At 38.6% G+C, this 25,022-nt stretch overlaps 1 protein-coding gene and 1 long non-coding RNA gene across 5 annotated transcripts in view; both read right to left on the reverse strand.

Moving 5' to 3' along the window:
• ARID1B (AT-rich interaction domain 1B) overlaps window positions 1–25,022 on the reverse strand; it is a 411,713-nt gene that overhangs the window by 215,969 nt on the left and 170,722 nt on the right. The gene's annotated exons all lie outside the window — the stretch shown is intronic.
• LOC137204408 (uncharacterized) lies at window positions 14,827–21,792 on the reverse strand. The gene is made up of 2 exons (XR_010933601.1): window positions 20,356–21,792; window positions 14,827–18,156 (listed from the first exon to the last, which is right to left on the reverse strand). It is a non-coding gene; the product is annotated as an uncharacterized lncRNA (long non-coding RNA).

Genomic DNA, 25,022 nt, shown 5'->3' on the forward strand with positions numbered 1-25,022 from the left:
GAAAGCCCACATGCAGCAACGAAGACCCAGTGCAGCCAAAAATAAAAACAAACAAACAAATAAATGTATTAAAAAAAAAAAGAACAGTGGTTTCACACAACTGCCAGGATGACAGAGATCTATACCAAAATGTAAGTATCAAAATAAATACTGAGTAGATTTACCATGAAATTGTTTCTTGCAGTGAATGAAAATGATTGAAAGGGGTTACCTCCAAAAACATCCACCAAGATCTATGCACTACTTTGTATGTCGAAGGCTCTTCGAGGCTTCAAGCTAAAATCTCAGCTCCTGGCACATGGAAAACGACTGCCCCCTCTGCAATGTACAGTCTCCACACTGCCGCACAGGACAGACCCTCTCCACAGTCTGAAAGGTCTTCCCTCAGCTGCAGAGTAACCCTCACTGGGTCTCCTACAGGGCCTCAGCTGACAACACAGAGTTCACTCCATGCCACTGCTTCAGGGAGTGCCTCTGCCACTCGACCACACACCCCCCTCAGGGGAAGCCACCATGAATTTCAACTCCGTATCCCCAATAGTCGGCACACTGCCTGGCACACAGAAAGGAGCTCAATTCTTTTCCAGATATACTAATCAAATTATAACACTATAATTATGGATCTAAGCCTTATTGGAAATTTTGATGATTGTTTAATGAGAAATACTAAACTTTTAAAGATACTTTCTTTAGAGTCTTTTAAATTGGGTGGTTTTAAAAAAAAAAGAAAGAAAGAAAGAAAAGCCACATTGCATTCAGCATTTAAAAGGAAGAACGAACTGACTAAAAATAATTCATGTGTGTATTTCATGCAAATCTCTAATGTTCCTGGACCATTACCAAGTGCAAATTCAGGTAGAGCAAGTAGTAATTTCTAATACCCTCAGCAGCAAAGAAAATGAGCAGCAGCGTCCTGTCCTCCCAGCCTCCCATACCTGTCACTGGGGTAATTTCTCCCCATGGCAGGATATGGAGAGTTTACAGCGGAGTCCGTTTGCCTTATTCTGTATAAGGGAAACACGGGAACTTGACCTAGAAAGGGTAAAAGTTTCCAACTAGGCATTTCAGCAGTTACTTTAGATAGGTACTTTATTATAACATGATATACTATATACTTATCTTTGCAAAGGTGGGACCTCTGTAAATTGAGAATTTTCAATGATACTGTAAGCAGAAAAATATGCAAACTAATGACAGAAAGTAAAATTCTTAAATCACAATCAGGTAGCATTATCAACACTACTAGTACTTTCAGGATTATTCATTTTACAAACTGAGACATAAGCACCGAAGACATTTAAATCTTCTTTCATTCATCAAGCAATTCAACAGCTAAAAACAAAACCAAACCAAAAAACACCAACAAAACAAAACAAAACAAAAAACAAACAAAAAAACAGGTTTATTACTTTTAACTCAAAAATGTAAATGTACTATCATGTACACTTGAGTCAGCTGCCATCTGGATAAAAAATGGAAAGAGATTTGGAACAAACAGAATAACAGTTTGATTCTGCTATAATAAGGAAGCCTGGAAAAAGATATGTAGCTGGAAAAAGTAATATTATCACATTTAAATATATCCTACTGCAAGGTAGAACTTATGATTCTCCAAAGGAAATAGTTCTTTTTTAAACTAACAAAACTCTCAAATTAAACTCTTTTTTGGATTATATTAATGAAGACACTCCTACCATGGAACTAAATAGGTTTTTAAGTAAAGATCCATCTAATAAAGTAGCACAGTGAAAATAACTTTTTACATAATGACACACGACAGGCTTTAATCATTTGTATTGCAGAAGAACGAAGATTTTTCATGGTGAAGAAATGGATTCTGTACCATATACTGGGACTTCCACGTTTCTTTCAAAACAACACTAAAATGATGTCTAGCACATGTTTACACAGTAAAACTCAAAGGCAATAACAAAATTTATGGAAGAAATAATATTCTCTCAATATCAGTTTTGAAGGAAAAAATGGCTGAAAATTTTCCAAATTTGATGATCTGTAAATACACAGATCCAAAACAGTCAATGAGCTCCAAGGAAAAGACAAAGAAAACTACAGCCACACAGCTATACATATGACTACAGGCATATAATGATCAAACTGCCTAAAACCAGTGATAATTTTAAGGGGGGTGGGTGCACATAACACAGTACGCAAAGGACAAGAAGACAGACTTCTTGTCAGAAACAGAAAACCAGAAGACAACGGAGCAATATGTTTAAAGTACTGAAAGAAAAATACGGTCAAACTAAAATTCTATATTCAGTGAAAATATCTTTCAAAAATGAAGCAATCATACACTTCACAGAAAAATCGGATGTGGTTTTAGAAATGATAAACTGAACTTCAGTAAAGGCCTGGGGGAGTGAGGCTTCAGTAAAGGCTTGGGGGGAGTAAGCCTTCAAAAGATACCTTTGAGAAAGTGAAAAGATAAGCCACAGACTGTGAGAAAGTATCTGCCAATTATATCTGATAAAGAACTTGTAGCCAGGATATATAAAGAACCCTTAAAAACTCAATAAGAAGCAGAGAAAATAATTCAATTTAAAAATGGACAAAAGGGGTTTCCCTGGTGGCGCAGTGGTTGAGAGTCCGCCTGCCGATGCAGGGGACACGGGTTCGTGCCCCGGTCCGGGAAGATCCCACATGCCGCAGAGCGGCTGGGCCCGTGAGCCATGGCCGCTGAGCCTGCGCGTCCGGAGCCTCTGCTCCGCAACGGGAGAGGCCACAACAGCGAGAGGCCCGCGTACCGCCAAAAAAAAAAAAAAAAAAAAAGGGACAAAAGATTTGAATAGACATTTCCCCTAAAGAAGGTATACAAATGGCGAATGCCACATGAAGAGATGTTCAGTATCACTAGCTATTATGGAAATGCAAATTAAAACCCCAGTCACATCCACAAGAATGGCTAACAAAGAAGAGAAAGAAGGTGAAAGGATGACGATTGGTGAGGATGTGGGGAGGCACATCGCTGGCAGTAATGTAAAATGGTACAGACACTGTGGAAAGCAGCTTAGCACTTTCTTAAATTGTTAAACAGAAATTTACCACATGTCCTAGCAAAATTCCACTAGTAGGTAACTACTCAAGAGAAATGAAAACATTACGATGTCTACAGAAAGACTCAACACATGACTGTTCCTGGCAGAAGTATTCATAATAACCAAAAAGTGAAACAACCCAAATATCCATCAAAAGGTGGGTAAATAAAATGTATAAGTGGTTAATTAAACTTGTGATAATAATAGCAAAAAGGCCCAAGGGGAGAAAACAGTACATTGCTGTAAGGCTCTTACACTACCCGTGAAGTGGTATAATAAACGTTGAAGATAGGCTGTGATAAGTAAAAATGTATATTTGAAACGCTGACGCTACAGATAAAACAACACAACAAAACACAGCCAATACATTCTACGTTCCGGGTGATGCTACCCACTGAGTTGTAACAAACCTGCCAATATCTTTGTAAACTAAAAGATAGGAGGTTTTTATACCTGCTTTCACTTGGCTTTTTAGTTATCTGAATTTCATTGACATAATATGTCTTGTGTGAAGATGGCAGAGAACAGTACTGAGGGTTGTTTTCTGTTCTGCGTTTTTACGTTTTCAAGGAACAATTTAACCTTTACCCTCTCCAACCTTAGGCAAAATTGCAACACTTTGCTCTCTATCTCCACACAATTAGCCTTTCATGTCCATTAACCAAACAAGAGTATTTACTATACAACACTATTTGATAACCATAATTCGCTGTTTTAAAATGAGGTATGCTCTGCAGAAAGAAGAGTCAATAATGCTTCCCTTGTGAGAAACTAAGAAGTATGAATAATGATTGCAGGACTCATATGACTTTGTTATTACAAGGTTTATAAAACTAAAGCTCCCCAAAGAGTTTACATGTTTTAAAACCCTGAACTGTAGTCAATCTGAACTTGTTTAGATTGCACATCTTTATCCAGAGTATTAAAAGTAAAATGTACATAGATAGCTTTGAAATATACCCACAGTGAAAACTCAAAATTCAAAACTACAGTTTTTACTTCACTCCTCCCCACACTCTCTGGGGTTTTTTTGTTCTCCTAAAACCTGGGCATTGTCAATCCCTGAATGAATAAAATAATTTTTTTAAGTTAGGTGCCCTTTGGGAAATCACATCTAAATTAATCGAGCAAAATGTTGTAGAAAAACGTTCCATAAGGAAAACTTTTGAGATACACAGAAAACCTGTTTAAGCCACGTAAAAAATAACCAGAATGGCCAAGAAGTGCGGGAGTTGGAAATAAAACAAAAAGACACAGACCACAACACATGTTTTCATTATAACCACAAATACACATCTCAATAGTTTCCTGTTTTCTATTCATAATCAGAGTAAAGAATTGTCACTAAATGGTTATGAAGGAATTTTTAAATAAATCTGATGTTATGGCTATTGAGACAAGTTAGTAAATCAAACTGAATCAAAAATAAATGTGTTCATGGGGGCAGGGGGCAGGCTCATTCAACGCATGGTTTTGGAGAGTTAAAAATATAAACTAAATGGAATATTCTTTATGAATTTCATGTGCCTCTAGCTTCTTTATTTAATAGTGGGAATTCTGTGATGCTTAAAAAAACTCAGTTCCTTTTAAAACAACATAAAAAATGGTTTCACTGCATAAAAGTAAAAATATATATGCAGGAAGATGAGCAACTTAGACACTCACTAATAAAATAAACCTACATATCCTAATAAAATGCATTTTAAAGTAATTTATAGGAAACAATAAAGCACAGAATTTGAGAACCAGAATGGATATTAAAACTCGTTTAGTTGGCTCTTTATTACAGGAACTTATAAACTACATTCACTTACACCAGCACTGCTCAAATGAACTTGCTATGACAAGAGAAACGTTCTATATTCTGTGCTGTCATTATGACAACCACTAACCACATGCATCTATTTAACTTTAAATTCATTAAAATTAAATAAAATTCCAAATTCAGCTCCTCAACTGTACCAGCCGCACTTCAAGTGCTCAACAACCGCATGTACCCAAAGGCTACTGTGCTGCACAGCACACCTCAGACTGGCGCTTCTCACTTACATAATATGATGTGAGGCTACAACAATGCAATAAGAAGAGATGCCAACCACATAAACTATGACTTATTTCCATGATTTTTCTATTTATTTCCTTCAAAAGAATCAAAATACCGAAAAACTCCTGTAAGTTTGAAGTGTCTTTTAAACAGAATTATTTTGACCAGAATTCCTAGGATAACCTCTTTGGTGGGTGCTTTGATAGAAGATTGTTTTAAAGAGAAGTATCTCTGAACCGCAGCCAATTCCACGTCTGATTTCTATAGGTTCCTCTGGGTAGATCCAGTTGAACATGAAGAGACTGCTATAATTCAATTGCTCACCTGACTCCTAAAGGATTACTAAGGAGAGAGCAAGGGTCTACCTGAAAAGATGTGGCAGAGACAGCCTCCTATTTTAACAAACAGTGGGTAAGCCTCTCCGCTTAGGGGACTGATTTCAAACTACAGTACTCAAGTTTAGGTTCACCTGCTTACTAAATGTTCATCTTCCACTGGTTACTAAGGAAAAATTCTTAATAATGTAGATTTGTATAATTTTATACTCAGAGAGACAAAGGTGAGGCACCAGGTGAAATGGGCAGCTCACTGCCAGCCCTCACTCACTGGTGCTGTGACACTGAGCAAACCACCGGGCTCCCCTGGACTATTAACTTCTTATTTCTGGTGGTCAGTCCCTCAGAGACTGTTCAGCGCTCAATAAAATTTGAGACCTGCTACTGTTGACTTCACAGATATGAGCTAAAACTCCTTCTAGAATTTCAATTTCGTAATTTTTTACTTAGAAGTTCTGGAGGCACTCTCCTGTCAAGTGAACTCTAAAAAATTGTCTTGGGCTTTTAAATTGTTACTATGTTAAAATTTTTAAAGTTCAGAGCCCTACGAACTAAGGAACGTAAATCTTTCCCAATCCATTCCCACTCTGTGGTAGGCAGAATTCTCAGATGGCTCCCAAGATGCCTGGCCCCTGATATACATAGCCTGTATAATCCTCTCCCCATGAGCACAGCAAGGGCCTGTGAATATGTTGGGATGTTAAACCCTTGATTAACTTACATTATATGGCAAAGGTCAGGGACTTTGCAGATGAAATTAAGGTCACTAACTGATTGACTTTGAGTTAATCAAAAGGGAGATTATCTTGGGTGGGCCTGACCTAATCAGGAGAGCCCCTTTAATAGGGTCAGCGACTCCCTCCAGCTGGCCTTGAAGAAGCAAGCTGCCCTAAGTTCTACAGCTGCAGGAAATACATTCTGCCAACAACCACATGAGCCTGGAAGAGAACCCACACCTCAGATGATACCCTGGCCCCAACTGACACCCTGAGCAGAGGACTTGGCTACACGGTGCCCAGATTGCTAACCCACGGAAACCATGACATAATAAAAGGCATTGTTTTAGGCCTCTAAATTAGCGGTAATTTATTACATGGTAATAGGAAACTAACACATTCCCAAGCTCTTCCACTGTTTACTGATTGATATATCTCATCCAGAAATTTTCTATGAATACACACCCCCTTTTCTCAATTAACTCTGTGTTAAATTGTGCTACATGTTATTATTCCCGTTTTAAAGATAAGGAGCTTCCAACAAACACATGAAAGAATGCTCAACATCATTAATCATGAGAGAAATGCAAATCAAAACCACAATGAGATATAATCTCACACCGGTCAGAATGGCCATCATCAAAAAATCTAGAGGGCTTCCCTGGTGGCGCAGTGGTTGAGAGTCCGCCTGCCGATGTAGGGGACACGGGTTTGTGCCCCGGTCCGGGAAGATCCCACATGCCGCAGAGCAGCTAGGCCCGTGAGCCATGGCCGCTGAGCCTGCGCGTCCGGAGCCTGTAATCCATAATGGGAGAGGCCACAACAGTGAGAGGCCCGCGTACCGCAAAAAAAAAAAAAATCTAGAAACAATAAATGCTGGAGAGGGTGTGGAGAAAAGGGTGCCCTCTCGCACTGTTGGTGGGAAAGTAAATTGATACAGCCACTATGGAGAACAGTATGGAGGTTCCTTAAAAAACTAAAAATAGAACCACCATACGACCCAGCAATCCCGCTACTGGGCATATACCCTGAGAAAACCATAATTCAAAAAGAGTCATGTACCACAATGTTCACTGCAGCTGTATTTACAACAGCCAGGACATGGAAGCAACCTAAGTGTCCATCGACAGATGAATGGATAAAGAAGATGTGGCATATATATACAATGGAATATTACTCAGCCATAAAAAGAAACGAAATTGAGTTATTTGTAGTGAGATGGATGGACCTAGAGTCTGTCATACAGAGTGAAGTAAGTCGGAAAGAGAAAAACAAATACCGTATACTAACACATATATATGGAATCTAAGAAAAAAAAAAAAAAGGTCATGAAGAACCTAGGGGTAAGACGGGAATAAAGACACAGACTTACTAGAGAATGGACTTGAGGATATGAGGAGGGGGAAGGGTAAGCTGGGACAAAGTGAGAGAGTGGCATGGACATATATACACTACCAAACGTAAAGTAGATAGCTAGTGGGAAGCAGCCGCATAGCACAGGGAGATCAGCTCGGTGCTTTGTGACCACCTAGAGGGGTGGGATAGGGAGGGTGGGAGGGAGGGAGATGCAAGAGGGAAGAGATATGGGAACATATGTATATGTATAACTGATTCATTTTGTTATAAAGCAGAAACTAACACACCATTGTAAAGCAATTATACTCCAATAAAGATGTTAAAAAAATTTTTAAATAAATAAAAAAAAATAAAGATAAGGAGCTTGAGGCTAAATGACATGGGAATAAACTAAGTCCTACTGTATGTAGGAAGGAATTTGTTAGCTCTTTACATTAGGCAGCTCATGTAATCTACTATCAATAAGGATAGGAGGCTCATTTTACTGAAGACATTGCAATTTCAGAGAAGTCATAATTTTTTCAAGATCACAGGCAAGTAGAAGCAAAAACAGGAATGTCTGAATTCAAACTATTTGAATCCTAAGCCCAAAAATCCCCCCCAAATTTCTGTTTTTACTCTGTGATAATTCTTAAATAGAAATAAATTTCTACAAATGTCATCCACAGTGAATTTTAGGATACATGAGGATGAATGAGGACACAGCAGTCTGTCGTTTGTATGTATGACTAGCATCAGAGCTTCCCCAGCTAAGGAAACCAGCAGCAGAGAGAAAAGTCAGCACCCAGAGAAAATCAACCATCTACACTTCCACACAAGACACACACTGGAGCAAAATTATCTTTCTCCGCTAGAGATCCAGGAATAGGTAGGATGGTCAACACAAGGCTGAGAGAGAACCAGGTCCAACATATGACAGGCAGGCAGCTTGAGCAAGACATAAACAGTACAAATCTAACCACCACCCACCCTTGGGCTGGAAGGGGATACAGTTTTAGCCTAGACCAACAAACTTATTTTGAATAGAGATTTACATTCATCTTGAATATTTTCTGGATAATTTTGTTGACACACGCACACACAAACACAAATAAAATCAACTGAGATATTAATAGCAGGGTATGTTTTTACTTGGTGACCATTATTGAAATAATTTACAAATAAGTTACACTAAAGTTCATCTCTAAGTCAAGCTGTTTGGAACCTGGAATGCATTCCAGAAGCACACTAAACTGAAGTTAAATTTCTCAGCCCAAGAAAAATTTAAACTCACAAACAGAACCAGTGTTACCAGAAGCTAACCATTCTTTACAACAGTGCTTCCCTCTGGAGCAAAAGTCAGCTGGCTGCAGGCTGAGAGTCCTGCTCTGTGTGTCTGGGTTCTACTCACAAGTTGTAAGAGATCTGTTCCCATTCCTTCACTCCAAGCAGGCAGCAAAGAACCTCAAGCCAGAATTAACCATTAACAACAAAAATGAGCCACCACTTACTGAGGTGCTGTACTTACATGATCTTAAGTAATCCTGACAATAACCTTGTGAAAAAGAACTTTGATTCCCATTTTCAGCAAAACAAACAGGTGAAGAGTCAAAGAAATTGCTCGGATCACAGGGCCAGAAGTGGTGGTAGTGAGATTCAAATGCAGATCCAACTAACCGCAGCAGACTCTATTCTTATAACCACTGGAGGTGACAAGAATTTTGAGATTACAGGTAATCCTACACTCACACAGGAGATTTCTAAAAACATGTACAAAACCCAAGAGCAAAGGTAATCCCAGTGGGGCTTCTACACCAGACAGAGTTATGGTGATGAAGATGAGGATAAGCATGAAAATGACGTGGGAGAAGAGAAGAGATGATTAATTTATACTTTTCCTTCTAAAACATAATCTCCGAGGAGGATTTACTTTTTTGCTAAGGGGCAATGAATAATCAGTTAGGACAAAATATTCTCTACATTTATCCTCTCCAAACGTTTCACATCTTTGTATTATATTTTTCAGACACATTTCTCATCACTAATATTATCATTCTCAATTTCCCATTTTACCCTCATTTTTGGAAAATGTTTGTACTGTAAGGGCAAAATGAGCAAAATATTCTAATGTTTGTTTCAACTTATAATACGCAATAACTAAAATTAAAATACTGGCTACCAAGCAGCATTACCAATATCAACAGTTTAACAGAATCATTTCCAGGTTATGGACAACATCCAGATACGGTGTTTAAGGGTGTCTAGCTAACAACACGGGAAAGAGGGCTCTGTGGCACACGGGCAGTCCCGCACTCTGACCCAGCGGGCAAAGAGCATGAACAGACAGGGACTGGGAAAGGTCACTGGTGACCTAAGGTGAAAGAAAGGACAATTCTTTCCTAGGACATAATGAAGAGGAAACAAATTCAGTGTGCAAAAATCTACACGCATCTGAATTCTGCATATATCTACTGCAAAGATTTACTTAACTGAAAAATAAATTTTGTAACTGAGCTCCCTATTAAATGAATCAAAGTTCTTTTTGAATCTTACCTCCATCATTGTCAAAATAACCGCAAGTCCCCCAAAACGAGGTTCATACAATATTTATGTTTCAGATACAATTGTACGTTGATGTTATAAGAAAAGATAATTTCAACTCACTGATCAATTCAAATAATATTAAAATACATTCAGAGAAGTCTAAAATTTAGATTTTCACTATGATGATAATAACAAATACAACATATGCTTTAACCCATACTGGCAGATTAGAAATTTTTACTTCAAATGGAATACATAAGGTAAATTAATATTACTATATTTTAAAGCATTAAAATAAATTGTATGCACCAACTGCACAAACATACACATTCTTTCTCTCCTCCTCTCTCTTTCTTTTTCTTATTCACCATTCCGAGAGCAGTGAAAACCAATCAAAAGAGGGAAGCGTCAAGAGGAAGAAAAAGAAAAATCCCATTTTTCCAAATTAATCATTAACCTCACTGATGACAGCTGACTTATCTTCATGACTTTTTCATACCTATTTAATGATATTTCCTATGGTGACTCTTGTCTTAATACTGTGACTGTTTTTATCTAAAAAGTGTATGCGTATATACATGTACATATGTATGTACGAAACTAATTTGTATTCAGTAATGCTTATCTTCAAATGTTCAAATGTAAGATATATTTTGAAAAACAGCAAGAATACTATGACCCTGGGCTTCCCTGGTGGCGCAGTGGTTAAGAATCCGCCTGCCAATGCAGGGGACACAGGTTCGAGCCCTGGTCCGGGAAGATCCCACACGCCACAGAGCAACTAAGTCCGTGCTCCACAACTACTGAGCCTGTGGCTCTAGAGCCAGCGAGTCACAACTACTAAGCCCACGTGTCACAATTACTGAAGCCTGCGCGCCTAGAGCCCGTGCACCTCAACGGAGAGCAGCCCCCGCTTGCCGCAGCTAGAGAAAGCCCGCACACAGCATCGAAGACCTAATGCAGCCAAAAATTAACTAATTAATTAAAAAAAGAAGAATACTATGACCCTTTCAAAGTCCCGCAAAATAATAGATTTATATATCTCTAACGATGGTTGAGATAAAATCTCTAATCGAGGCAATTTAAAAGTAGCAGGACAACATCATCACCATTAACAAAGAGCAAATACAGAGAAAAAGGAAATGGACTAAATTATTAAAAGAGCTAGAAAAAGAGGCTATTAAAAGTTACCTATATTTGTGCTCTAATAACTTTTTCCACAAGTTGAAATTACTCCTTCTAAGCATTTACACTATCAAAGTAAGAAGACTAACACGATTTTAGAGTCTTGGTGTACTGTGGACAGCAAAATACCAATAAATAACAAAGTATTATTTGCCCACTCTAAAGTCTTAACATGAATTTCCAGTTAAGCAAGAAATGGTTAACTACAATTTGCTTGGCTGTAGGTCTACCTTGTTGAATATTAACAGTATATACAAGTGGAGACTCATTCCCTTTACTGGACAGAAAATGGGTAGCATACACTAAATATCTCAGATACTATGAGCAGTTGTGGTCTCTCTGCTGAGGCCAATCAGAGGTACCATCTAGTTCTGCTACTACTGCATCAGCAAGCAGTAAATAAAATAAAAACAAAGCTTGTAAATATACAAAGAATACATCTCAGTAATTAAAACACAAAAGCTATATACCACCTACATCTTAAAGACGAAATTAAATAAGTCTAATCTGAAAATTCTCAGACCTTAGTAAAGATTACTGAATTTTTGCATAATCTGCAATAAACCCCAAATGTACATTTAAATATGACTTCTGGATAATCAAGCTAACAACAAAAAATTTTTTTTTACTGTTCACAAATTCCCCCCAAAGATAATTAGCAAGCTATAAAGTTATCCATATTTACATAACAAAGCTTTTTGCCTACATTGAAACCACTAAGTTTTTAAACTTAATGTAAGTATTCTAAGCTTTCTACAACTATTAATATATATTCATGAATAGAAGTGCAAATTGAGCTTATTCCTAGAAAAACAGACAGGGAATAATCAACAGTAATTTTTCTTAAATGACAAACACTTTCCACACGGCTAAGATAAAGTAGAAGTGAGACTGAGTAAGAAAGATAGCCTCATCGAGATGAACAGGAGTGCCTGTGTGAAGGTGGAAAACACCGGTGGGTGTCATATTCTTAACAGGGACAAGCCTAGATAAAATTTAGAAAATAAACCACACAGTCACATTCAACGTGTGAAAGCACTGCTGAATTTTATTACTTTGAACCATAATTTTTTTTTTTTAAATAAGAAACTCAATCACAGCTGCTCCATGGAAAAAAAAAAGGCGGGGGGTGGTGGATAACTGAATTTCAAACTGCTGCTAACCAATGTCTACCACATGGGGAATAGAATACATATGTAGATGTATATTCAATGACAAAATAACTGTAATGAAATATTCATTTGAAAAGTAATTAAGTATTGCAATTTAAAAGCTAAACTTTCACAACACAAAAATCATCATGCAGCTTTGAGATTAATACATTCTTATGTCCTCTGGTGCTTATTACTATTTAGCACCTCATCCATGTTAATATTTTGATTGTTCGTATATTTTTCAATTCTTACAAGCTAAAATAAAAAAGAATTAAAGAATGATTCCAAATATCTGAAACAAAACATTTACAGACCACATAAACCTTAGTAAGTTTTCCTAAAACATGAAAAATAAACCTTTTCAAATAAGAGAATCATACTTCAACTGAAGTTAAGCTGTTTAAAAACATATCTTCTTTCCTGCAAAATCATTAACTCCAAATTTACAGTTTTTACAAGCACAGAAACACACAAACACATACACACAACCTCCTATGACCTGAGTATACATATATGATTACGCTATCAAAAAAGAATTTAAAACCATAAATCACACAAATAATCCTATCCTAATTTTCCCTACACAAAGTATCAAATGAGCCAGTCTGCAGTCTCAGCATAAAAGCATGAAGAGATTTTTTTTGTCAGGGAAAGAAATTAGTAGGATTTTAAGCTTCAATGGTCAAAACAGACTATTAGCTTCCATTTGGTTATTAGTCAAATAAGCAGAGTGGTCTCTAAAGTGTCCCCAACAGATAGAAATAAATTCTCAAAATGAGACTTAGCGCCTGCTTTTCTCATTGGGAAGGGACCAAAAAAAAAAAAAAAAAAACAGCCGATTCAGCATATGCAGTACATCCGTGCAAGTCGCATACTACTGATGTCACAGGGAGCCCTGACAGCTCCTAGCCCTGAGGGGCCAAAGGGTACAAGATGCGGTAACAAGGCACGCAGCTGGGCCCAAGGCAAGGCCAGGCGTGGAGGGAGACAATGGGACACAGGGCTCCCACAACAGTAAGCCAGAATGCAGAATCGCTATGACTTCTCCCCAAGACAGAAGAGATTCTGAAATGGCAACAAAAACGTGGTATGCAAGAAGTTCTCATTCAAGTGTTATCAACGAGAGCTTCTTTCCCCACTTGGCAAGCACCGGTTTATTCTGAAGACAGAGGGAACAGAAAACTGTCTCAGAACCCAGACTTACGTCATGCGTAGTTCATGCTATAGATTATCTGTCATCCCTCTCAGACTGTTACCCTCATAAGCACATTAAATTTCTCTCTTTTCAAAATAAACATGATACAATTCCTGTAAACAAGGAGAATCTCAAATAAATATGTCGAAAGGAAAAGTCTGTCTCGAGGAATTCTGTTTGTTTATACAACAAACTCTTCCATGGTCTTGATGTAATTTAAAGTAGCATCTGATCATTGTTAGTAAATACCGCTCAGAATGTTTTTTTTTAAGTGTTTCTTTATTTTTACTTGTTGACAGTTTGCTTTATTTATTTATTTATGGCTGTGTTGGGTCGTTTCTGTGCGAGGGCTTTCTCTAGTTGTGGCAAGCGGGGGCCACTCTTCATCGCGGTGCACGGGCCTCTCACTATCGCGGCCTCTCTTGTTGCGGAGCACAGGCTCCAGACGCGCAGGCTCAGTAATTGTGGCTCACGGGCCCAGTTGCTCCGCGGCATGTGGGATCTTCCCAGACCAGGGCTCGAACCCGTGTCCCCTGCATTGGCAGGCAGATTCTCAACCTCTGCGCAACCAGGGAAGCCCCCGCTCAGCACTTTTGTGCGGTACGCGGGCCTCTCACTGTTGTGGCCTCTCCCGTTGCAGGGCACAGGCTCCGGACGCGCAGGCTCAGCGGCCATGGCTCATGGCCCCAGCCGCTCCGCGGCATGTGGGGTCTACCCGGACCGGGTCACGAACCCGTGTCCCCTGCATCGACAGGCGGACTCTCAACCACTGCGCCACCAGGGAAGCCCTGCATTTTTTTAAAAGTCTAAGTATCATTTTAAACACTAAAGATCAATATAACAAGGAAGACAACTCAAATATGCAATGCTTAATTATACAGTATATTTAGGCTTCATATTTTTTTAAACATCTTTATTGGAGTATAATTGCTTTACAATAATGTGTTAGTTTCTGCTTTATAACAAAGTGAATCAGTTATACATATACATATGTCCCCATATCTCTTCCCTCTTGCGCCTCCCTCCCTCCCACCCTCCCTATCCCACCCCTCTAGGTGGTCACAAAGCACTGAGCTGATCTATCTCCCTGTGCTATGCGGCTGCTTGCCACTAGCTAGCTATTTTACGTTTGGTAGTGCATATATGTCCACGTTACTCTCTCGCTTTGTCCCAGCTTACCCTTCCCCCTCCTCGTATCCTCAAGTCCATTCTCTAGTAGGTCTGTGTCTTTATTCCCGTCTTGCCCCTAGGTTCTTCATGACTTTTTATTTTGATTCCATATATATATATATATATATATATATATATATATATGTGTTAGCATATGGTATTTGTTTTTCTCTTTCTGACTTACTTCACTCTGTATGACAGACTCTAGGTCCATCCACCTCACTACAAATAACTCAATTTCGTTTCTTTTTATGGCTGAGTAATATTCCATTGTATATACGTGCCACATCTTCTTTACCCATTCATCTGTCGATGGGCACTTAGGTTGCTTCCATGTCCTGGCTATTGTAAATAGATCTGCAATGGACATTGTGGTACATGACTCTTTTTGAATTATGGTTTTCTCAGGGTATATGCCCAGCAGCGGGATTGCTGGGTCATACGGTAGTTCTATTATTAGTTTTTTAAGGAACCTCCATACTGTTCTCCATAGTGGCTGTATCAATTTACATTCCCACCAACAGTGCAAGAGGGTTCCCTTTTCTCCACAGCCTCTCCAGCATTTCTTGTTTGTAGATTTTTTGATGATGGCCATTGTGACCGGTGTGAGATGATATCTCATTGTAGTTTTGATTTGCATTTCTCTAATGATTAATGATGTTGAGCATTCTTTCATGTGTTTGTTGGCAATCTGTGTATCTTCTTTGGAGAAATGTTTATTTAGGTCTTCTGCCCATTTCTGGATTGGGTTGTTTGTTTCTTTGGTATTGAGCTGCAATGAGCTGCTTGTATATTCTGGAGATTAATCCTTTGTCGGTTGCTTTGTTTGCAAGTATTTTCTCCCATTCTGAGGGTTGTCTTTTCATCTTGTTTATGGTTTCTTTTGCTGTGCAAAAGCTTTTCAGTTTCATTAGGTCCCATTTGTTTATTTTTGTTTTTATTTCCATTTCTCTAGGAGGTGGGTCAAAAAGGATCTTGCTGTGATTTATGTCATAGAGTGTTCTGCCTATGTTTTTCTCTAAGAGTTTGATAGTGCCTGGCCTTACATTTAGGTCTTTAATCCATTTTGAATTTATTTTTGTGTATGGTGTTTGGGTGTGTTCTAATTTCATTCTTTTACATATAGTTGTCCAGTTTTCCCAGCACCACTTATTGAAGAGGCTGTCTTTTCTCCACTGTATATTCTTGCCTCCTTTATCAAAGATAAGGTGACCATATGTGCGTGGGTTTATCTCTGGGCTTTCTATCCTGCTCCACTGATCTATATTTCTGTTTTTGTGCCAGTACCATACCGTCTTGATGACTGTAGCTTTGTGGTATAGTCTGAAATCCAGGAGCCTGATTCCTCCAGCTCTGTTTTTCTTTCTCAAGATTGCTTTGGCTATTCGGGGTCTTTTGTGTTTCCTTACAAATTGTGAAGTTTTTTGTTCTAGTTCTGTGAAAAATGACAGTGGTAGTTTGATAGGGATTGCACTGAATCTGTAGATTGCTTTGGGTAGTAGAGTCATTTTCACAATGTCGATTCTTCCAATCCAAGAACATGGCATATCTCTCCATCTATTTGTATCATCTTTAATTTCTTTCATCAGTGTCTTATAATTTTCTGCATACATGTCTTTTGTCTCCTTAGGTAGGTTTATTCCTAGATATTTTATTCTTTTTGTTGCAATGGTAAATGGAAGTGTTTTCTTAATTTCACTTTCAGATTTTTCATCATTAGTGTATGGGAATTAGGCTTCATATTTTCTTAAATGTGCTCATTCATCATTCCATATGGATGCTATGCAATCATTTAAAATGATGGTACACAACTATATTTGACAAGAAATTATGTTAAGTTTTCTAAGCAGGTTATAAGACAGTACATAGATGATAGGACCCTGTTTTTCTAAAAGAAATGAATTACCATGAATGTACACAGAGAAAACAAATCTAAGATATAGAAAATAGTAATCTCAACTTTATAATGAATATATATATCACCTACATCATTAAAATAACGAGTAAAGCTATTTTTAAACAAAGAAAACTTTCATCACTGAGCTGTAGGCTTCTATCTTATTTTCTAATCTAACTCTACATTCCTTTTTTCATGCAAGAATTTAACACAGTTAAATAAACTGTAAGTAAAACAAAGAGTGATTTTTAAACACACTAAGACAAACAGAACCTATCAAAATAAGTTATGCCAACTATAAACTAAAGAAACTGACACAGGCACAGATTTCTGAAACACTACCTTCTAAAACTAAAAAATAAAAACAAAATTAAGAAACAATGAGGTGCATTTTACCCTGGTTTTATTTTGAAATGTTAGAAAGAACTGTTTAATTAAGTGGGGGAAGGAAATTTGCATTTACTGGTGAATTGTCATTTACCCTTTTGTAGTATTTTGAAAAGAGTATATATATATATATATATGTGTGTGTGTGTGTGTGTGTGTGTGTGTGTGTGTGTGTGTGTGTGTGTATAAAATTACTCTAGGAAATAAATCAGTATATCCATTCCTTTTAGTAAAAACAGTTGACTTATTTTTTATAAGGAAAAAAACTGGCAGGCTGCCCCCCCCCACATGATGTTTCTTACTTCATTTTGGAATATATAGAAATAAAATAAATTTTCTTTTCAAAAATGTATTCCTCAGTAAACAAAACCTCAGCCACGAAAGATCAGACAGGGAGCTGTTCTTTAGCCTCGTGTGCCCATTTATTTCTAGTTCAACAAACAACCAGCGAATATTACCTGTGTATGGATTTCACATTCAACGGGAGATAAGAGCTATGCATACAGTGACCTTGCCCTTCACGCCTAATTTCAAGTATTCCCAGTAACACTGCTGATCACCAGGCTTCTATCAAGAGGCCGCTCCAATGGTGACCCTGAGATAGGGAGCAGCGGCAGGCGAAGGGCCCGGCACATGTGCTCCTGGAACGGCTCCAAACCCGTTACCCTAGATGAGGACACAGGCTCGGAGGTGCAGTACTTGCCACCTGGCAACAGCCAGCAAGCAGCTGAAGGGCTGGGCCTGATGCCGCGCGAAGAAGTCACCTCAGCTCCACATGGAAGAGCCAAAGTCACAGTTTTCTAAGTCAGCGTTCACCACCTCCCAAAGGTCCTTACTGGTCACTTCTTTCATTTCACTCTCCAAAATACACACCTCAGTTGTATGGAATAGCATCACGTTTTCAAAATGTGGTTTGGCTTGAAATCTGACAGTGAAAGAAAGTTGACTGAACGTAAAAAGTTCTTGGTTTCGATGAAGCCGCCCCAGGGCAGGGGGTGCCCAGCCACGGAGCGTGCACAGGTCCACACGCCTCCTGCGCTGGGCTCTGTTCTCTCTTAGAGACCAAGACATCTCTGCAAGAGCTGAGGGGCTTGGGGCTTCTTTCTGTGACTTCTAGGAGGGCGATTTCTTACCTTTCCTGTGAGAACACAGAAAACTTCAAATTTAGAAATCAATGTTCCATTTTACAACTCTTTGTTCCTCTTTAACAAAGTAAAAAGGTGGCCCATTTTGCAATGGTTTTTCAGAGTGGCACCCCATACTACATACAAGAAAACACAGCGAGGTGTGCTCTCTAGACTTCCTGGTGCTTTTTCATAAAACGCTCAGGGAATAATTCTGCTTTTTCACTGAACAGAATCACCTCTCTAAATTCAAGCCTTAAAAAATACAGGAAAGTGTTGTGTGCCTATAATTCTAAAACCGTGTAACTTTGCTAAATCCAAATGCTATCCTAGTTTACCAGGCTTTTTTTTTCCCCCGAGAGTAATTTGGGGTTCTCTGCCCTGGAAGTACATAAAAATAAATGCAAAGACTAGAAGTGAAATTGTTGCTCTAATTTTTAAGGCTTTAGTCAATAGCTACCCTATGGGCACCGACTCAAAGGAATGTATACCAAACCCACACAAACTAAACACAATTGCTCATAAACAAAAATAGTACTTTTAAGGGCAACATTTTGTCAATAAAACAAGGTTTATGCATATTATTTCTTGCTGACTGAATATAATTACCAAATGAAAATTTTTGTTTACTATAAATTAGGATAAATTATTTTAAGAACAATAATTCCATTATATCAAGGGAACACAAGGGAACTTACAGCGAGTCAATAACGGACATCTGTCATACAAACAGATGCCATATCACACATGCAGAAGGCCCAACTCCTCATCAGAAAACAAAAAATTACTGTTTTATTTTTAAGCAAAGAAATTTAGGAATTGTAAAGTTAAATGAAACACTGCTTTTAAAAAAATCTCAACGGTAGTTTAAGACGAACATAATGTTCTCCGTTAAATCAAGAAGTGGATGATCTTCAAAGACAATTCTGAATGAAAATTTAACCGGGAAACATGGGCAGCCACAGAGCAAACCAGAGAAAGAGGCATGGTGTGCAGACTTCTCACGTGCCAGTAACGGATTAAAGGAGGACCCGGGTGGGGGCAAGGAAGTCAATGCAGTTCCAACTCATTCAAAAGGTAGACTGTTTCCATCCTGATTTGAGAAAACAAAATGCTCTTCTACCAACTAGAGTGACCTAGCTCTCTTTAAATGCCCTTTAGATCAACAAAGAGCTATCACAAGCAGAAAGCATTATTCACACTCTCCCCACCCCATTCTAAACTCATACCTTGATGCTTTCTCAGCAGAAACAAAACCTTAATAGCTAAATGCCTCATAGATATCCGCTGAATCACTTCTCACTTTGAGCAGTGCTCTTACAGATTTCACCCAACTAAACTATATACAAAGAAAACTACAGCAGGAGAAATCTAAAGCTTTAAATATTATTTATTTACTGGGGGAATGTGAGGAAGGATCCGTATTTTTAAAACTGATGATATATTTAAAAGGACTGACTCAATGTAGTCAACAACTCTACAATTGTTACAGTTTCTTTTGAAAGACTTCTTGTAAAATTTCAGTAAATTGCTAAAATTTTAGTGAAAATGTCTTGATAATAAGACAATATACATCCACCCTTTGAAGAGGTTTTAAGAATGAAACCCTACACACTGTAACAACAAACAACTCAAATTAGGTAAGACCTTTCCGGCAGAGTGAAGTAATGGTCACTTTCTTGCTTTCACCCTTCACAGACTAGACTAAAAAAGCAGAATATTACACTCAACCATTAAAAAAGAACACAAGCCGGGCTTCCCTGGTGGCGCAGTGGTTGAGAGTCCGCCTGTCGATGCAGGGGACTCGGGTTCGTGCCCCGGTCCGGGAAGATCCCACATGCCGCGGAGCGGCTGGGCCCGTGAGCCATGGCCGCTGAGCCTGCGCGTCCGGAGCCTGTGCTCCGCAACGGGAGAGGCCACAACAGTGAGAGGCCTGCGTACCACAAAAAAAAAGAAAAAAGAATACAAGCCAAGAATTCTTATTAATAGAAGAAAGAATTCCATTTTTGCAGAGCATCTTTCCTATGCAAGTCTCACAGACTTGTTTAATAACCTTCCCATAATCTTAACAAAAATTTGATAATTAAACTGTGTTTGGGGTTTTGTGTTTAGTTTGAGGCACATATAAGTAGTTTATGATTTTATCTAAGTAAAAATTCCAGATAACAACCAGGCTGGAAGAAAGGCAAGGGGGCTTCTTTATATTTCCTTACCCTTCAAAGTACTTTGCTTCATTAGTGAACTAACCCCCTATCGCTCCTGTCCTCATCTTCTTTCGTGCTTTGCTTCATTAACTGGACTGCAATCACTCCTTGGTTTTAACAGCGCTTCCTTAATAGAAATTACCCAGATTACTGACTTTTCCAAAAGGCGGGGAGCAGGGGGAGAGAGAACTATTATTTGTCAAAACAGGAAAGAGAAATCCAAACTGTAATAAAAAAAACACTGATTATTCAAAAGAAATACTGAAGACATCTGGAGAACATTTAAATACCCCACAACAAGATGGGTAAATGCACGTATATCACAACAAAACATGCTTGCCGAAAGGTGCTTCATAATCTCAGGGACTCTGTATTTCTTCATTTTTCTTCAAAACAGGAATGTATCCATCATAATGGCATACTACAAAGACTCAAGAATTGCTTAGTAAAATGAATTCATAAATTCCCCTTCTCCCATCATAAATAAAACAAATTAGGTTTATAGACTGAATGAGTAAGAACAACTAGCAATAATAATCCATCCATCGACTCTTGATGCTGAAGTGTACAGTACGCCACAGAATCAAACAAATATTGAGAAATTATTATGATTCATTCCTAGTGTTTTCCTCCTCTTCGTGGAGGGTGGGGGGAGGTAAACAGTTTAAAAATAAAAAGATGCTCCCAGGTGTTAGATAACAGGGTGATGATGAAAAAAAATGAAATGAAAAACAAAACAAGTCGATATTTAACCCTTTGATATCAGGAAAAAGACACACCACATTGACAGTGCCATGACCGTTAAAATGCAGTGTTTAGTGAAATGAATGTAGACAACAAGCAAAAGATGAATTCTGAAGGCGGTGACAAGTGAATTGGAAATCCTGGAACATATTATTCAAACTACTCAACTACATTATTTTGAATGTGAAATACAGTCTTTATGAAAGTTCTCAACATGCAGACCACTTAAAAAGTGAAGGAAGTAGCTGCTTTTAAATCTAAGGCGAAGGCACTGTTACACACAAATTCTCTAACAGAATAAAAAAATCCAGTTGTTTGGGGGACTTGGAAGTGGCTGTGATATGGGCTCAACATCCAGGTTTCACTGGCATCATCATCTCCATCATCACCTGGCAAATGAGGAAATCAGATTTAAAAAGTCAAGAGTCTGAAAATTTCCTATCCTGCCCTGAAGTTGTCACCTACTCTCATGCTCTAAATATATAAAATCATCCGAGACTCATGGAAGAAAACACCTCATTGCCCTTTACAATTAAACAGAAGGTAGACAGTCCTAAGAATCAGTAGACACTATCTGTACACATTCAAGGGAAATTATGTACAACACCACAGGCTCAACCCTAACCTATTTGTCACACGTGACATCCAAGTTATGAGAAAGATGCCAAGTGATAGGCCGTAAGATATTTTACACTCCACATCCCATCTTAGACCTGCACAATGGTGCGTGCGGGCACCCAGAATCCTGGAACTGCACGTGATATGCTCTGCTCCCCGTGGGTCACACCACTGCTCGACCTGAAGTCTGTGCCCAGGGGCCCAGACTCCTCACAGCCGAAGCTAACATTGATACTGGTGTGTATGTGGGAGGGAGGAGGGGGTACCCAGAAAACATCCTTAATGTAACCACCTCTGTAATAACTATTTCCAGTAAATATAGATAATTGGAAACTCAGAGAAACAGGCAAGTCAAAAGACAGGCAGGCACCTCAGCTTTCTAACTTCTAAAACAGTACTCAAGTGCACAGCATTCATTCACTAATGCACGATTGTCCTTACTCCTGAAATCTTGATTTTCAACCTATATGCCAAAACCATGCAACAGATAAACTGTACCTCTAAAACATATCACATTTGTACCTGTGATCTCCTATACACATGTATGAATGAGTTAAGTTTACATGCTAGTTCGGAATGCACTGCACATCAATGATTTATATGCCAAGAACGTGAAAGGCTTAATGTAAATAAGCACATTGTTATTTTCATCAAAATCCACTTTGTAGTAAAAACATGACCACACAGCAGCCATAATCTGAAACTGCCCTGCCTAATATGGTAGCTATTAGCCACGTGTGCTTATTTCAATGTAATTAAAATTTAAAATTCAATTACTCACACTAGCCGTATTTCAAGTGCTGCACAGCAACATATGCCTAGTGGCTAACCTACTGGACAGCACAGATACGGAATACTTCCAACACTGCAGAAAGTTCTACCGGACAGTGCTGATCTAGAATACCTAAAAGTTCTTATAACTTTCTGCTACAAATGCTGTAAAGAGGGCAATATTCAGACCTAAAACTCACTCATACTTTTCCTTTTGGGGGCGATTCATTTAATGAAAATCTCATCAAGAGGTTCAGTGGAGTGACAATCTGCCCATCCCTCACCCCAGATTCAAGCCAAAACTGCCGGTCAGTTAGAGAAGCTTAAATGGTCACCAGTCACGTAGTGCCTACTGAACGATGAAGGACAGATGCTGTCCCTAGAGACCACCTCCAGAGGATCACTTCCCACCAGTGAACCAGCACTGGTCTGGAGCAACTTGTGTTTTCCAGCCTATGAAGCTTACTGTCAGACTTCATTTGTAAGCGTTCTGCCTCCCAGGTGCCTATCTCCAGAATTTGAGCACTGGCTTCGGCAGAGACAGAAGGTGTGGGTGTGAGTTGGGGAGGGAGCAGATGGCTTATTACAAGTCTACGCAGAAACTGTGTACCTAGCCTCCACGAGTACATGAAAGGGCCTGGGACACATTCAAAAAACAACATCTTTTTTGTTAATCACCCACTAGGCTCACCCTTCCCTCTCCCCTTGCACAGGCAGTGGTGAGCAAGGAGGCAAAGCCCCCTGTACCACAGAAGTGGGTGCCCTGGTCTCTTCCCCAATACCAGGCTCTCAGTGCATGTCTTCCCCAAGGTTTTGGATGCTTGGAAAAGACTACACCAGTTTTAACTTCCCTAGTACCCAGAACCTCCTCGGTCCTGGACAGCTGTTGATGAAACGTAAAGCGTGAGGCATGCGTCAGATACACAGTTGAATATGAAGAAACATGGAAGAAGTAGAGGAGGCCCTTGCATCCGCTACCTGCTCTTTCCAGTTACCATCCCGACGGGATAGGCCATGGCTTCTGTGTCTCATTACCTGAAATCTTAGGCCCCTCAAATGGGACGGCTTCATTTCTAAGATCCCAAGACCAGGGGGGACTATCTTCTGCCTTGGACGCATGACATTCAGGGCTCTGTTTCTAGGCCCTTCTGGGGATGAACACAGGTTGTTCTACCTTTTCTTCATGTTTATCTTGAATATTCCTCCTGGATATAGAGAAGAAGCCAATGCATATAATCGGATGCAGCAATATTAACTGGTTTACGAAGTATAGATAGATTTTCTTCTCTCATACAGAAAACTTAGGTTTGATGAAAATAAAATTATCTCAATAGCAAATTATGTATAACTTTCAATATGATAAAGCTTTTATATGTCTTATTTCATTGTAAAAGTCATGTATAATCCACAATAATTTTGAAAAATAGTCCTAGAGCATACATAATAGGAGTAGAGCCCTAATTGTTCTGGATACCCACCTAGCCACTGACCAAGTCTCTTAGGATAGTATTGTGGTTAACGTGTAGAGTATGACCTAGAACATATAGCAGCTCCAGATTTATTATACTCGGATGAATGGCAAAACCAGAATGTCAGAAAGTTCTGCATTTGGTCTATTTAACTTTTTATATTAAGAGCTGTCATGAGATAAAATTTACAGGTGACAAAAAAAAGTAGGAATTACACTAAATACAATGGATGATAACAGGGTCCAAACACACATTAGCAGGCTTGAACAATGGACCCAAACAAGACCACATTCAGAAAGGGTAAATGTGAAAACTGTACTTGGGTTCAGGTACAGGATAGATGAGACATATGCCTTAGAGGTCGTTCCCATCAGAGTGCCAGAATGGGATGCAGCTGTTATAAAACCTGGCCCCCCAGTATCATGACAGTTCAGAATAAAGTGGGTGGCAGGCTGGGGCTATACCGGCCATAACGTTGGAGTATTCAGTTTAGTTGTGGATTCGTATTTGAAGGTGCTTCCACAAAAATGAAGTTTATCAAAGTGTTAAGAACATGGTAGTAGAGGGACCTGAAACCACATAATTGGTGAAATACTTAAAGCAACTAGTTAGTCTCGTGAAAACTCAGGTAAAGTAAAAACTATCTTCAAATATTTGAATAGCCATGATATAGAAGACAGATTTAGACTTAAGAATGCAGAAGTAGAATACAAATCCAAGAAAACATTTCAAGTTAATATAAGGAGGAATTTCCTAACTATTTAAATTACCAGAAATAAAATACTTTATGAAGTCGTAAGTTCCACTGCAAAAGGCATTCAAAATTATATTTTAGAAGCAATTCATATATCAGATAGGGAGGGACATATATATATATTATGTGAACTTTTAAGATTCACCATTATTCTAAAGACAAAATAATCAAGAATCAACAAATCATATGTAACTATAAGTAGCTGGCTTCAGACCAAACACATTGAATAAGTGACAGAATATTACTTATTAAAACTTCAAAAGTTACATTCACTAAAACCTTTACAAAATGTCCTACAGTTCCCCACAACTGTGAAGAGT

Source organism: Pseudorca crassidens, chromosome 13, assembly GCF_039906515.1.
Source record: "Pseudorca crassidens isolate mPseCra1 chromosome 13, mPseCra1.hap1, whole genome shotgun sequence".
In the NCBI taxonomy this organism is placed as follows: domain Eukaryota; kingdom Metazoa; phylum Chordata; class Mammalia; order Artiodactyla; family Delphinidae; genus Pseudorca; species Pseudorca crassidens.